Genomic DNA, 16563 nt, shown 5'->3' with positions numbered 1-16563 from the left:
CGGTTTTCTCCGGGTCGGTCCGGATCCCGTCGTGGTCGACCACGTGCCCGAGGTATGTGAGGCGGTTTACCCCAAATTTGCATTTCTCCGGATTCAGCCGCAGGCGGGCCTCCCGCAGCCGCCGGAATACTTCGCGTAGCGTCTCGAGGTGCTCCTCGAGTGAGGGAGTCACGATAATGATGTCGTCTAGATACACGAAAACCCGCGGCTCCAGCTCAGGTCCCAGGACCGCGTCCAGCAGGCGCTGGAACGTCGCGGGCGCGGAGTGTAATCCGAACGGCATTACTCGAAATTGAAAAAGTCCTTTGCCGGGAACAGTAAACGCGGTCACCGGGCGGCTCTCGGGGGCGAGTGGGATTTGCCAGTACCCGCTCCGCAGGTCCAGCGTGGTCAGGTATCTGGCCCCTCGCAGCTTATCTAGAGTGGCGGTGATCTGCGGGAGCGGATACGCATCGGGCTCGGTGACCTCGTTCACCCGGCGGAAATCGACACAAAAACGCGGTTTCCCGTCCTTTTTCCGTACGATCACGATCGGTGAGCTCCACGCGCTGCGGGAGGGCTCAATAATACCGTCGCGGAGCATTTCTTCGACCTCGGCGTCGATAATCGCTTGCATGGCGGGATTGCGGGGCCTGTATCGCTGTTTAATAGGGGTGTTATTTCGGACGCGGATCGTATGCTGGACGCGGTCGGTGGGCCCCCGTATGTCGTCAAAAAGCGGTAACTCGCGTTCCAGGAACTCGCGGAGCTCTTCTCTCTCGGTCGGTGCGAGGCCCCCGTAGCTCGTTCCGGAGATGTGCGGTGGCGTAGTCGTGGGGTCGCGGCGTATCGGCGGCGGCGGGATGGCCTGCCGCAAGCGAGCCCAGAAGTCGACGCCTAATAACACGTCGGCATCGAGATGCGGCATAATCTGCATCTCATGCCAGATCTTCCGCCCCCCTGTCGTGATCGGAAGGGTTATGCAACCGGAGATCTGGGTGACCGTCTGGTTCGCGAGGTGGACGTTGCCGGTGGCGGGTCTGATAACCAGTCCGATGTTCTGAAGCGCGGTGGCGGTCTGTGGACTGACAAATGACGCCTCGGACCCGGTATCGAGCAGCGCGAGAAACGATAGGTGGTGGACTCCAATATGCAGGTGCGGTCGCGGGAGGTACGTTATTCGGAGGGACGGGGTGCGACCGCGCTGCCCTCGGCCCCGGCGGCGTTTCCCGGCGGAGGGTGACAATCTCGCGTAAGTACGCCGTCCTTACCGCATTGGGAACAGAACTTCCGGGGGATGCGTCGGCAATCGAAGCGCGTGTGTCCTCTCTGCTTGCAACGCCAACAGCATTCCGTTTTATCGTATGCGGTTGCTGCGGCTGCGCTGGGTTTTGGTGCAGTCTGCCGGGCTCGGCACTGGCTATCCAAGGTCTCGAACTCTTCCGCGCCTTGTAGTAGGTCGTTTACGCGGTGTATGTCGCCTCGTCGTACGTACAGCTTATAGCGCGGTTCCATGTTTTCGTACAGTATATCGATTTGTTCGGTGGCCGCGTATCCCCCCGCGCGTCTCATCATGGTGAGAAGCTCAGTGGCGTATTTTCGATATGGTTCGTCGGTCTTCTGTACGCGGGCTTGTATGTCGCGACGCAACTGGCTAAAGTATCGGCGCGGTAGGTAGTAATCGCGGAACTCGGCTACGAATTCGTCCCATGTCCCCCAGGTCGTCCGGTTGTTTCGGTACCACAGTAGGGCGTCCCCCCTCAATAATTCCGGTAACCCTCGCAGCATTTGGTGGTCCCCGTATCCGTACTCGTCTTTGAGCTCGTCGACCCGTTCCAGGAACGATAGGGGGTCTTTGCCATCGAAGTGGCACCCCCACTTACGTATCTGATTCATCGTCTTCGCGTGCGCCTCTGCGCCCGGTTCGGGGTCTACGGCCGTGACGTTAATTTGCGGGGGTTCCATCGCGGGTCCTGGTAGGGAGAGCACGTCAGTGAATCTTTCGGGGTGTCGGTTTACGTAGTCGCTTGCTCGTCGCCGGAGGTCGTCTAATGTTCCGGTGGTGTCGAGACCGAGCGATTCGAGTGTTTTTGTTAAGTCGGCTTTTGACGCGAGGTATACCCACGTTTTCGGCATTTCTGCTGTCTCTCGGAGCGGTATATCGTCCCTGTTCGGGCGCCAATGTAACGACCGTTTTTCGCGCGGAGATCTTAGCTCGTCGGAAGGAAAAAGGCCAGGGCGAAAAAAGGCTCAGAAACAGCAGAAATGCAATGGACAGTTTCGATGATACAGTTTTATTATTCTATTCTAATACAATGACGGATATTTACAACGCGAGTGAAGTATGTACAATGGTCGGCTATTTACATCGATGTTCCCCGGTGATCAGGGATGGAGCGCGTGACAGCGGGCCGATCAGCTGTCCGGTATGGTGGGATTGCGGCGGTGCGCGGTGAGGCGGGCGGCGCGCGTAGTGAGCCCGACGTTCGGGCTTGGTGGCCGGCGGGCGCGCGGTGTGGAACCGGGTGTCTCGCGCCCCGACGTTTTTCTAGGGATTGCTACGACAATTCTTCGAACGGCGGTTTGGTTTTCTGGAACGGCGTCGGCCCCGAGTACTCTCGGGGGGAGACGGAGAACACTCCGTGCCGTTTACCGGGCCGTGAGGATGCGGTCGGGAAGGATTCTTGCTAGCTGCCGAGAGCTCTCGGCGGAGACAGAGCACGCTCTACCCCCGTTGTCTGCTTAGCAAGGAAGGAAGTCAGGCGAGCTAGGCCGAGAACTCTCGGCGATGACGGAGAACACTCCACCGTTTTGCTGGCTCGTAGGGCTTGTCTTCTCGTCGGAACGCGTCGGACGGGATAACGAGAAGTGCAGTTTGTCGCTGCCGGGCGGCCTTATATATGGTCCCCGGCAGCGACTCGGGAGTTTTCGGAATTCCTCGGCCTCCTCTCGGTTACATCTCCGGGATGCTGATTCGAGAGGAGGGAGGCGACGCGCCTTCGAGATGCTCGTCATCTCGATGGCGTGGCGCGCTTTTGCCCGTTTCTCGGCCCGTTTCCTGGCCCGGCGGATGGTCGGCCGGGCCTCGCGATCGTTGTTAGCCGCTTAGAAACGCGGTTCGTTACACATTTTTGAGAATTTGTCTTCAAAATTCATTTTTTTTATATTTTTAAAATAATTTTTAACTGAAATTTATAAATTCTATATATTAATCTTATTGTATTATTAATTTAAAATTGTTATAAGTTATTTGACGTTATCTTTAATATGCATTGTATTGTGTTAACTGGAGAGAAGGAGAGAGAAGGAGAGAGAGAGAGAGAAAGAGAATGAGCAAGAGGTAAATGGAGGGAAGGAATTAATGAGAAAAAGCAAAAAAAGGAAACCAACGCTTTGTTGCACATTGCTAGAATAGTAAGTTTGCATAAGTATTTAAAAGAAAAGAAAAAAAATAAAAAATTCTAAAAAGTCTAAATTATTTTAAATTTTAATTAAAAATAAAGATCTTTATTTACAAAGTTACTCAAAGCTTCTTTCTTTTCTTAACTTCTTTTCTCGGGGCAAAAGAACACGAGAGAGTGCGAGAGCACGAGAGCACAGAAGCGCAGAAAAGAGAGCGAAATAGCATGGAGAGAGAGAGAGAGAGAGAGAGAGAGAGAGAGAGAGAGAGGGAGAGAGAGAGAGAGAGAGAGAGAGAGAGAGGGGAGAGAGAGAGAGAGAGAGAGAGAGAGAGAGAGAGAGAGAGAGGAGAGAGAGAGAGAGAGAGAGAGAGAGAGAGAGAGAGGGAGAGAGGGAGAGAGGATAGAGGGAGAGAGAGAGAGAGAGAGAGAGAGAGAGAGAGAGAGAGAGGGAGGGGGGGGGGGGAGAGAGACCGATAGAGCGAGAGAATGCGAGAGCGCACGAGAGAGCCAGAGAAGAAAAGCGATAAAATAAAAAAGCAAATAGTGAGATGCAAAAAGTTATAACTTACTTTTTCTGAATTCTTTTCTTTCTTCTTCCTTTTTTAATTTCTTCCTTTTTTTTCTTTTCTTATAATTTTTCTTTTTTCCTTTTTTCTTTCCTCCCTTTCTTATTTTCTTTTTCTTAATTTTCTTAATTTTTTAAAATTTGTTGTGATGATAAATAAATGATCATTTAAATAATTGAATTTATTTATACAACAAAGGAAAATTATTTATGTTTAAAAATACACTTGAAGTTGAATATGCTTTATTAAAACCTATCGCACATGAAATTGCATAGGCTGCATATGCATAGCATAAGACTGCTAAACCAATGAGCAGCCAACATAAAGTTATTGATTTACATGAGATGCTTATTGGTCCAGCAGTCTTATGCTATGCATATGCGGCCTATGCAATTTCATGTGCGATAAGCTTACAATCCTTAGGGCCACTTCAACCAACTCCGATTAAACTTTAATCGTTGATTAAAGGGTTGCCAACAAAATACAATTGATTTATCATTTATCTACGATTAAAGTTTAATTGGAGTTGGTTGAAGTGGCCCTTAAAGGTGCAAATTCACGCAGCAAAAAAATCGCCGCGATTGGAGATCACGTGGTCATTCACTGCTCGCTAGCGAGTAATCGTTGTTCGCTGGATTTTTTTAGCTTTTAGCAAATATTCGTTAAATCGCCTATGTGAAAAACGTACATATTGTAAAAAGATCAAGAAACATCAATTTTATTAAAAAAATGGAATCAGCAGAGATAATTACCCAGATAACACAGTGTCTTCTTAAAGAATTCATAAAGTAGTCTTTCTTTTTGAACAGTAATTCCTGAGGAATTCATAAAAGAATATTTTAAGAATAACGTAGGAGGTTACATGCACCATGATTCGAATTCCTCAGGACTTCTTAAAGTATTTATATATAATTATTTGTTAGAATTCCTCAGAACTTTTTAAAGTATTCATATAGAATTACTTGTTGGAATTTCTCAGAACTTCTTAAAGTATTTATTAGGACTTCAAGTAGATATCTCAAACGGAATTAAAAAATTTATTTTCAAGATTTCTGATAAATGTTCTGATTTTTATAATATTGGAACGTTTCTCAGAAAAATTTAAAAAATAAAAAATTCTGATTAATTTTGTAAGAGGAAGAAAATTATACTATGTTTCAGCCAAGCCATAGTCGTACCTGTTAAAGCATGTTTAATTTCTGTACCTGAAAAAACAGTCACCCACCCAAGTGTTAACCATCGCCAACGTTGCTTGACTTCGAAGACCGTACGGATCCTAACGCCCCGTGATGATCCATAAACATTTCTTGTTTATGCATACATATTTGTTAATATATTGTTTTGTTAATTATATATAGCGCATTTCGTGTATAAAAGTATAAATTAGCATTTATTAAGCGATATATAATTATAAAAATGTAATTGAGATTATCCAAATACTCGAGTAATTTCTGATGAATACTCAAAGTATTCCAAATAATAAATCGCGAGGTATTCATTACAATGAACTCTTAAGAAATACTTCAATGTGAACTCATTGTGGCTAATTCCTCAAGAATTTTTTATGTATTCATTTTTTTATTTCTTCAAGTATTCATTAAAATGACTTCTTTAGGAATTTCTGTTTATCTCTGTGTTATTTGGGTAAAGAACAAAGATTTTATATATTCAATTTAAGTATTTCGCATCCCTTACGGAAAAAAACACTTAAATATCGAGAGTTTACACTCAAAATTGTATAATATACAGCTAAATTTAGGAATAAACTCCCAACATCGAGTATTAACACTCAGTTTAGTGTTTTTTTCGTAAGGAATGTGTTCGCATTGCATAAAATTATAACCTATTAATATTATGCAAACGTATAAAATGCAAACATCGGTCAACGAAAACATTTTTTTTGTTATCAACAGCTACATTTATAGGTTCCTTAATGTGATGTTGCTTAACTCTCTGCCTACACATGGGGTTACGGTAACCCCAATCGATTTTGAAATGTTCGCCACTTAAAAGTATTTAGCAAGGGGACGCTGGAACTGGGGGGAGGAGGGAGTTTGAACTGTGCTCTACTTATTCCTCTTTGGGCGTTGTGAATATTCTGAAAACAACAAGTAGGAGCATCGAAAGTGTGTGTTGGGGTTACAATTACCCCGTGTGTAGGGAACGTAATAAAAAAAAGGAAATTCCAAATTTGAAGAGTAAGTAAAGTTATTTTTTTGTTCATTACGTATATCATTTACGCATACAGTACTTATATATATTACCAATGTCGCGATCACTTCGCGAAAATATGCTGCAATTGTAGCATTAAAAATTAAAAATTTTTTCTATAACAAATAAAATCTATTGTAATAAATATTTTTTGTATTAATAATTATGTTTTTGTGTATTAATATTATGTTTTTTAAATAAATATTACTATTTTCTTTTACTATTGTGCTTAAACTGCATTCATTTTTTACTAAATTCATATTACGAAATAAATATATTTTTGAACAGAATAAAAAAACTGATGATAGATTCTTAAAGTTCTACAACTCTTCTCCTTTCCATTGATCACCATTTTAATTACTTATTTATTTTTTTTTAATAAATACAGGCGTTTGAAAAAAAGGCAAATTTTTACAAAAATTTTTTGTTTCTTTCTCATTCTTTTCAAAAAATCTCTTTTCTTTTTATATTTTCGACTTTTCAGCCAAAACCATCATAATTCTGAGATTTTTTCCTTTTGATTAGAAAAAAAGAAAAGTTAAAATTGATTAAATACATTTGGAGTTATAAGTCAACGAAATTTTGGGGTTAGCGTAACCCCTGTGTGTAGGAATCGGGAGAAAAATAAAGTGTGTAGGCAGAGGGTTAAATATGTCTGCTCCAACTAACAATGAGTAGCAGTCTTGATGGCCCACGAATGTTTAGTCGTGCGCTGCAATAACAGAAACTTGTACAGATTCCACGAGCGAAAAGCCATGCTGAGGTATTGCCCGCTTTCTAGAGCACGCAGCATCGGTAGTTTATTTATCTCGTTTAGCAACACGTGTGGCATTCGCAACTGTACTTTGAATAATTTAATTCCCGGCTCCCGCGCCGGATCGCCAACTAGACAATTGTTGTCGTTGTGCGCGCGTATCAGGATCAACTTGTGACGAGCGTTAATCCCCAGCAAACACAAAGTTACATGTAACGTGCTTGTTAGTTGTAATTTCCCACTCAACAATGTAATTGCAATATAACACGTGTGTGGGTCACCACGCGTCTGTAATCTTTGCAAAATCCCAGCAGCATGTTGAGCGATACGCAAAAATTAAAGTATCCATTTGGAGAATTCCATGGATCCCAGCCGGCGTTACTCGCGATCATAATTCTGTCAGTTGACATAGTTACATAATTTTTGAGCGAACTGGTTATTCCGACGTTTCTGTTGCGATCAATCTCCACACCGTTGAGCTTGTATCGAATCTCGAACATGAACGCGTCGCAATTATTTCGCAATTTCACATGAGACCCCGCAACTGGTTTTTTTATCGTAAGTTTTCCCTCAATGTATAGAAAACTTTTAGACGGCAATGTGTATAAATCTTGCTGTTGGATAGGTATTCTTATTTCGTCGCTGTATTCGAACGTTCTATTGGCAAACGGATTGTACGTGTGAGTTGATTTTGACGATGCGATCGTCAAAGATCGGCTCGTCCTCGACGTTTAAGATGTTCGTCATTGTCGCACCGCGAATCCCAGAGATTTAAAAAATTCAACGTTCGACGCGGTAAGCTTCTTTTTCTTAGCGCAACCGGGTGATTGGTGTTTACTAACAAATGTTGATTTCGTAAATGTTGCGTTATCTCTTACCCGTTCAATCCGAGTATCTCATATACCACCACTAACGCGTTATTGCCCGTAGCCGTCGTACGTGTAATCTGACAGTGATTTCTTCTACTCGAAAATAAAGCAATCGCCCGTGCTTGTCGACGACGCGTATAGTAAAATCCGAAATGCTTTGTACGGTGATCGACAGGTAAATTATCTGCGCGGTGTTTTCGAGATTTTATATTCTGGTGTCACGTTCGGAAAAAATTCGTGTATCGTATGCACACGCTTATCGTTGCTGTATGCGCTCGAGGTCACGTTACACTCTACGCGGATAATGTTTACGTTAATATTAATCGGTAGATCCGATTTGTACTATTTTCGCGACTGTAATATACGATCTGAAGAAAATCCCATCCAGATAACAAAATGTCTGCACAGTGACTGCATAGTGCTTGCACGCGTGTCTAATAATCGTCACAGTGTGATTGCACAGCACCATGCAGATGCGTCCTCCTTTGAGACTCATATCGCTCGCACACGTGAGTGCCGCACGCGTGCGGACGATAGGAGCCTCATGTGAGTGTTCTAACTGAGACTCATATTGCTCGCATACATGCGGCACTCACGCGTACGAGCAATACGAGCTTTGAATGTTAAATAATAAAATAATAAAAATAATAAACATTTTTCGAACGAGCGAGCGAAAGAGAGAGAGAGAGGGGGGGGAGGGGGAGGGAGAGAGAGAGAGAGAGAGAGAGAGAGAGAGATCGTTAAATTTAATCATTGCGTTATTTTGTCCTGAAGATTCACCAAATGTAATATATTCTTACAGACTTATTAGAAAATAAGAATAATGTGAACGATATTTTAATCCAATGATATCTTTATTAAGACAAAACGGGAAATAGCTGAGTTAAAAATCAAATTATTTTTCTACTATGTATTAAATTGAATTAAATTATATATTGAATATATATACATATTACTTGTTAAGAACGAAAAAGAAATACAAAATAAAGATAAATATAATACTTACACAGATAGGAAAATTGCAAAATAAATGCACAATTATTGCATCTTCTATTTACCTCAATTTCGCAATAATTCTTGCAAGTGATACTACAAAACGCATATGTTTTCATGAAAACAAATTTTAAAATTACTTTGTGTAAATATTACGACATTGAATTAAAAAATAAATTTTGAATTTATTTACGTAATTATTGACATTGTATTGAGAAATAATTTTCGACTTTTATTGCGTAATTATCACATTGTATTAGGAAATAAATTTTGAATTTTATTGTCTATAAGTATTGCGACATTATATTAAAAAATAAATTTTCAATTTATTGACGTAATTATGACATTGTATTGAAAAATACATTTTCAATTTATTTGCGTAATTACTATACGTGGAGAGAATTTTCTCTTAAAATTTATCTTCAAAATCTAATAATTGTGGGATAATGTAAATTTTAATCTACATCGTCTAATCATCGACGTCTAATTGTCGTAAAACTGACGTACATTTGTCTTATCTTAACGACGTCATATATTGACGTCAAAAATACGTCATTATTTTCATATTATTGGCGTCATTTTCAAGAAGCTAGTATCGTACATTTGACGGTATTTTATTGTTATTTTTATGACAAAACATAGGTTTTTAGATTACATTTAATAAAGACGACATTTTAACGTCATTTTTATGACTATCCCAGATAGTAAAAATCGTTATTTTGACGTTTTAGAAAATATTTCGGGTACATGTCCTATATATGCAGTACTTGCATTATGAAAATATCGAAATAACATAATTATAATATAAAAAAAAAAAATTTACGTTGTTTCTCAACAAGCATCGTGATCCACCACACCATAGTCACATCTGGGATTGCCTAACTTCCGCGGTCTCCCATCCAACTCTGAACCGCCGTCGACGTTGCTTGACTTTGAAGATCGTACGCTACCTAGTACTTTGTGATGATCCATGAACACTTGATGCTCATGAATACATATATTTGTTATAGATCAGTTCAATAGATGTGAGAAACATGAAACTTGTAGTTACTAATATTTTTATAAATAAATATAAATTTACAGTTTTTTTCCTGACTTTTACATATGCGAAATAACATGTGGAATAACTTATAAAAATATGTTTTTGCTTTGTTCTTTTGATAAAGCTAAATTATACCTCAGACAGAACGCAATATTTATAAAATATTTATAAAATATTTATAATATTTATTTAAATATTTTATAAATATTTATTCAAATATTTTATAAATATTTTTGTGGTCTTAGATTTGACAAATCATAAAGATTTATCATAAATATTATAAAAATATTCATGAAATATTTATAAATATTTACAAAATATTACTTATACAAATCTTTATCTTTTATTTACCATAAATATTATATAAAATATTTAGTCTATATTTTAATAATATGTTGAATAAAGATTTTTTTCTTCGTGTATATAGAACACAAATCCAAGATAAAACTTTCAATCAAATTCAACCTAAGTAATATACATTCCTAAAATAGTATAACTTTGATTATTAAAGTACATTTATTTTAAATAAAAAATTATTGTATTCACACACAAATTAATTTTTCTATAAAAATAATGATATTAAGAGTGAACACTACAAAATGAATGTTAAGTTTTTTCTCTACAAAAATAATGATGTGAGCGAAACACTCACAACCAATAAATTCATATCATAAAATAAAGGAAATAAAATATTAAAATTATAAGATAGCTCGCCGAGGAAGGCTCGCTATCACAAGGTGTCAGGTGACACATGCCTCGTGCGCTGCTGGCTGGTCATCGCACTGGGCAACGCACCAGCCACCTTAAAGAAGTAGCGAAGCCAGCTTAGCAACAATCATGCCACCGGAAATGCATACCTGCATTTTGGCAATTGTTGCTAAACTCGCAAATATTTCCCGCGCGCCGGATGCGCGCGGGAATGACCATATATGGTCATGCGGAGGGCCCGATGCCCCCACTAATAATTAAATCCGCGACACTATTTAAGCCGCTGCCAAACAGCGGCCAGCGGGATCAGTGATTAGAAATCAAGCCGATACGTACGAGATTGATATTGGGATTGAGTCGAAATGTAATTAATTAGGAACAAAACCAATATTTTTTAACTTTGCTTTGAATGGTCAAATTCCAATAAATATTTTTATATTTATAGAAACTTGGCGCCGCTAAACCGAATAATTTGTTTTAATACAAAATCGCTTTCTTACAAATTATTTTATATATTAAAATAATACGTATAACATTATACACCCACGCATGACAGAAAGAAAGAGAAAGAGAGACATTTAAACGTAAGCACGTATTTCCATTTTAGGAATGTATATTACTTAGGTTGAATTTGATTAAAAGTTTTATCTTGGATTTGTGATTTTTTTTGTTATAAAAAAGACTAAGATATAAAAAATTGCTTCCTTATAAACCAAATTATATACTAAACACACGCACGCACGCACGCACACACACATTCAGACGCACGCCCAGAAGAAAAAGAAAGAGAGCTGGCAAATTATTCGGTTTAGCGGCGCCAAGTTTCTATAGTAAAATATTTATTGGAATTTGACCATTCAAAGCAAAGTTAAAGAATATTGGTTTTGTTCCTAATTAATTACATTTCGATTCAATCCCAATATCAATCTTTAATCTGGTACAAGCTTAATGAAAAATCAAATTAATGAATGCCAGCCAAAGAATAAACATCTAGATTGGTGCATATTTTTTCATATCATTATTTTTGTAGAGAAAAAACTTAACATTTATTTTGTAGTATTCACTCTTAATATCATTATTTTTGTAGAAAAATTAATTTGTGTGTGAATACAATAATTTTTTATTTAAAATAAATGTACTTTAATAATCAAAGTTATACCATTTGAGGAATGTATATTACTTAGGTTTAATTTGATTAAAAGTTTTATCTTGGATTTGTGATTTTTTTCGTTATAAAAAAATCACTCAAGTTGAATTGATCAAAAGTATTCTTGGATTGTGATTTTTTCCTTAAAGAAAAACCATACACTTGGTGCGCTTTTTTTACCTTTTTTAAAAAGGTAATTTTGTTTAAATATCATGCATTTTGTAGTATTTATAAATTATGTATCACTTAGGTTGAATTTGGTATGATCAAAAGTATTATCTTGGATTTTATAATTTTTTTTATATATTACTAGTAAAGTAAAGAATAAAAATTAGTATTATTAAAAACATTTACTTAAAGTTTTATTCAAGCTAATTAATTGTAAATATTGATTGACAATTACAGCAATATTTAACTGATCCACAATTCTATATCACGCAACATTTCTTCTATCTCATGGACAACAGTGTAAAATCTGAGTTATTCTCTGATTAATTAATTTTACATTGATGTTGATGATTAAATAGATGAGATATGACGTAGAGTTGTGCGTTAGTTAAATATTGATAACGTTGTAAAGATAAGAAGCATCTTTTGTCACCAAAATACCGGCAGTATATATATTTTTAGTATACCAAATAAAAATTAATATTATTAAAAACGTTTATTAAAAGTTTTATTCAACCTAATTAATAGTTGTGAATATTGATTGACATTTACAGCAATACTTAACTGACTCACAATTCTATATATGACACAACATCTCATCTATCTCATCGACACCAGTGTAAAATCTGAGTTATGTTGCTCTCTGATTAATTCATTTTACATTGATGTTGATGATTAAATAGATGAGGTGTGATGTGGAGCTGTGCGTTAGTTAAATATTGATAACGTTGTAAGGATGTTGTATCCCTCATCTCGGGATACAGTGCGGGACCGCTGCCGATGACTCCTCGGGATCAGGTTTCCAAGAGATAACGCCGAGAGTTGATAATAAGAGATATATATATATTTGTTCTAACGTATTACAATTTCTTTAACAAACCCGAAAGGTGAATAATTAAGTATAGTTCGTTGATTCGACGAGCGACGTAGATTCATCGCTATTATTATTAATAATGAGCCCACTCGTTCTCTTTCCGCGGCGTTTATATACTCCGCTTTTCGGCTTGTTACCAGGGGATGTCACTCGCGGTCACGGGCCTTTGGCCCGTGCACTAGCTTAGCCAGCAATTGCTAGCTAGGCGCATTCCACCGGAAATCGGGAGATTTTGGGTGGCGAAATGAATAGTAACCGGATATATTGCCCGGTGCGACGTCTGGTAGCAAGGCCGGGCGGTCTCGCGAGGTGTCACTCGACACCCTTATCGTTATTGCGAGTATAGCTTGTGTGAGTGTCGCGCACTCACAACATCTCTCCTCCTTATTGAAAAGAAAACGAGGGGGCTGAGTTTTAGCAACTAATAGATTACGCAACATGATTGTTTTTTTGCTTAGTATGGAGTTTATCATCTATGCTAAATCGGTTAATCGCTATTTCCTAATGGTAATAACATTACTAGTTCTATACATACCTGGTCGGCACCGTTCGTCTCGGAGTATGCTCACATCAATTGTTCAAACTTCTCAAAACTGAACATGTTCATATTCACAGTCTCTTCTATTGTTTCTTCCTTGTCCAAGAATATTTCGATGCACTTTCGACACTCTCTGGCAGGGCGAACATCCATCAGGACCTTTCCGCACTTAAAACATTGTGTGATGGTCTCCCAATGTTCATCCGGTAATAACTGCGTTCGGTACCCGTGCATCGACGGATCTCGCAGGGTGCAATAAAGCCGGTATCGTTGGCGATAGCAGCTTTGGCACCATCTTCTCCACGGGAATTCGGTTTCCACCAAACATCTCTCCGTGGGCAGGAGGCAGATACTTTGCAGGAGGTTCCCATATCTTTCTGGATGGTCCAGCGGCGAACTCCATCGATGGGCTGGTTTGCCTCAACTTCCACAGGAATTTTTATTTCCGGGGTTGACGCGTGATATTCTGGAGACCCTTTGACACAGCTTTGGCACAGTGTAGGCTCGTTGAGCTGATTTTCGTCGGTCTACTGATGTTCTAAATTTTGAACTTGACTTGACTAAAGGTGACGTACCGAGTCTTTAGTGGCTCGGTAGGGTCGTCTGTTTTATAATCCAAGAAAACGAAATTAGTGGGGTATAACGCTCTCAATCAGATCATATTTGGTCATAGTCAAGTCAGCTGTGCACATCTGGTATGTGAGCTTAATTTGCAGAAGAAGTTTTTTCGATTCTGGTGTTCCGATGTAATGCGATCGGTGGCGTGATTTTGTTAATCCGAGACGTAGGTCTCTGTAAGCTAATGCTATTCGCCCCTCCCTCGCGGGGAGTAGTGTATAAAATTGTTACTTACATTATTATTATATATTATTATTTTGTTTATTTTTGTATTAGAAACGTGTACTATTACTACGTTTTAAAATAGATCTGAGTATAGTATACTCTGTGCCTATGTCTAACGTAACTCGTTTTTCACGACTATTCTGCTTTTTCTTTTTTATTATAATAAATCCTATTACTACGACTATTATTACTATTATAATTGTTGTTCCGCTTGTTGCCATTGGAAAAATAAAGTGTGGCGACTTTAAAATCGAATTTGAATCTTTATCTAGTTCGTTGTCTATCTCCTTTAATTTGTCCTTGAAATTTTTTAATTCCGTAGGATTTGATATAATATTTTTTAATCGTATTTCCTTTGTGAGGCCTGTGTCATTTTCTAAGTCAAGCTTCTGTAGTAGTGAAATATTATACTGAGGTAGATATGATTCTACTCTTGTCTCATGTGACATCTTGGGTGATCTTATAATTGTATTTTCTGTCACCAACTTACAATTATTTTTTAATGTAATTTTACCTACTTTTTCAATCATTTCCTTTATTTTTCCGTAGTCTTTACAATGTAGAGTAATCGCTTGTTTTCGTGGTGACGAGTATAGCTACGAGTGTGAATTACTTAGCGTTATCCAAAGGCTGTGGTTCGACGTCGCATTTTTTATGTTACAATTTTTATAATGATCTTTAGTTTCCAGATACATTTTTATTTCGCAAATAGAGTCTGTTTATTCGATATACGGGGTGATTTTCCGCGCATAGGTATTCGGTATTTATTTCTATGCATTTTCGCAGGTCGTTCTTTGCGAGGGTTATGTAAGTACGCTGTTCTGTGTCTATTGCGATCAGGGGATTGTTAATTTCTACGAACGAGAAAATGTTGTTCTGACCTGGGATAGATAACGGAATTACGCTTAGTATTTCATATTTTGGCATCGAAATTAGAGGAAATCGCAAAATAGTGTATATATTTATTGGGTCGCAATATGCGCCTACTGTCGCAAATTTCTCTATTGTCGACCATTCATCCTCTTTTATTCTGAATGGAAAGTAGAATTCTTTAGGCAATTGTGAGCTAGCGTCTTTAAGTGACTTTATTATTATTGAAATGGGTGTTAAAAGAGGATGCAAAATTCCCTTTTTCAAAAACGTTAAATATTCTAGTACGTCTTCCGCGTCGCGTGTTAGATCAGACAGTACCGCGTTAATTATTATAAAATTTTTGTGTAAGTTACTTTGACGTTCATCCTATAATAATTTTGTTCTTAGTTTGTCTCGCGTCCGCGAGAGTATTCTCGTTTTGTCGAATAGTTCTTTCACTGTTATCAATGTGGGCGATAGTGGCTTGCATTATTTTTATTTGGGTTTTTATTGCGTGTTTGTTTAATTCCTGTGAGTCATGTAATATCGTTAATTGTTTGTTAATTAATTTTTCGTCGTTTGCGTCCATCGTACCGAACAATGATTTTGCGACTGACCCTATCCCGTCGATTAATTCTCTTCTGTGTATTCTTATATTGTATGTTGAGTTTATGCGTTCTATCAGTTTATTAGTTCTTTCACACCCTTTTGCAATGACGCTGTGTAGATTTTCGCATGTTTCTTTACCTATGACTGCTATTATTTTGCATAGATTATCTGTTTTGCGTACGTATTTTTTTACCTGTGTGAGTCGTTTCGACAGTGACGTCACGTCTATCTTGATGACCACCTTCCAGAAAGATTCAACCTGATGTAGTCCTCCTAGCTTTTCAAAATATATCCCTGGATGGTGCGTAAATTTTTTTATTTTATACGGCGCTTTCGTGTCCGGGTCTTCTGCGGAACTTAGCGTCACCCAGATTATAAATTTGTAATTATTTTGTTTTATTTTAAATAAATGTATATACTTGTTTTTTGTTAGTGGGTATGTCTCTAATTACTATAAAAGTATTTTTGTAATGTGGTCGCTGTAGCACCGTGGGAGCGGAAAAGGATTCTCAAGTTCAGATGAGAGCGGAAAAGAATTCTCAAATTTAGAGCGTTTATCATTACGCGCTTCAAAATGTACCATATTTTCGTTTCCATTACCTGCGCGTCTCGTTGATTCCTCATTTTTTTATCGTTGCTTAGTGTTGCATCCTGTTATCTATTTACATCTTATTTTGTGTGTCTTTTCTCCTCTGGACGATCCGGCCCTTTAGTTTCTTGTCGACTATCCGTTCGTGCGTTTGCTCTGCGTTTTACGGAGTTTTAATAATCATGTCTCGCCGTGAGTTTACGTTTGCTTCTTCCAGTAAGGAGAGTACTTAAGAAAACGATAGTAGTTTTGATGACTTTAGTGATTTAGACACTGGCCCTTTTGGGCGAAAGTTTCTCTTCCGTTGAGGAGGAGTGCACGGATGCCGCTGAGCCGTTGCTCGTCAGCGGGTTTGAGCATTTACTAGACCCTGATAATGGTCCCGCTCCTTATGACGATTTAGACTTATTCATGGACCTT

This window comes from Monomorium pharaonis, chromosome 10 (genome assembly GCF_013373865.1).
Source record: "Monomorium pharaonis isolate MP-MQ-018 chromosome 10, ASM1337386v2, whole genome shotgun sequence".
Classification (NCBI taxonomy): Eukaryota; Metazoa; Arthropoda; class Insecta; order Hymenoptera; family Formicidae; genus Monomorium; species Monomorium pharaonis.
The sequence above is the reverse complement of the archived record's forward strand: the minus strand, read 5'-3'. Positions refer to the sequence as shown.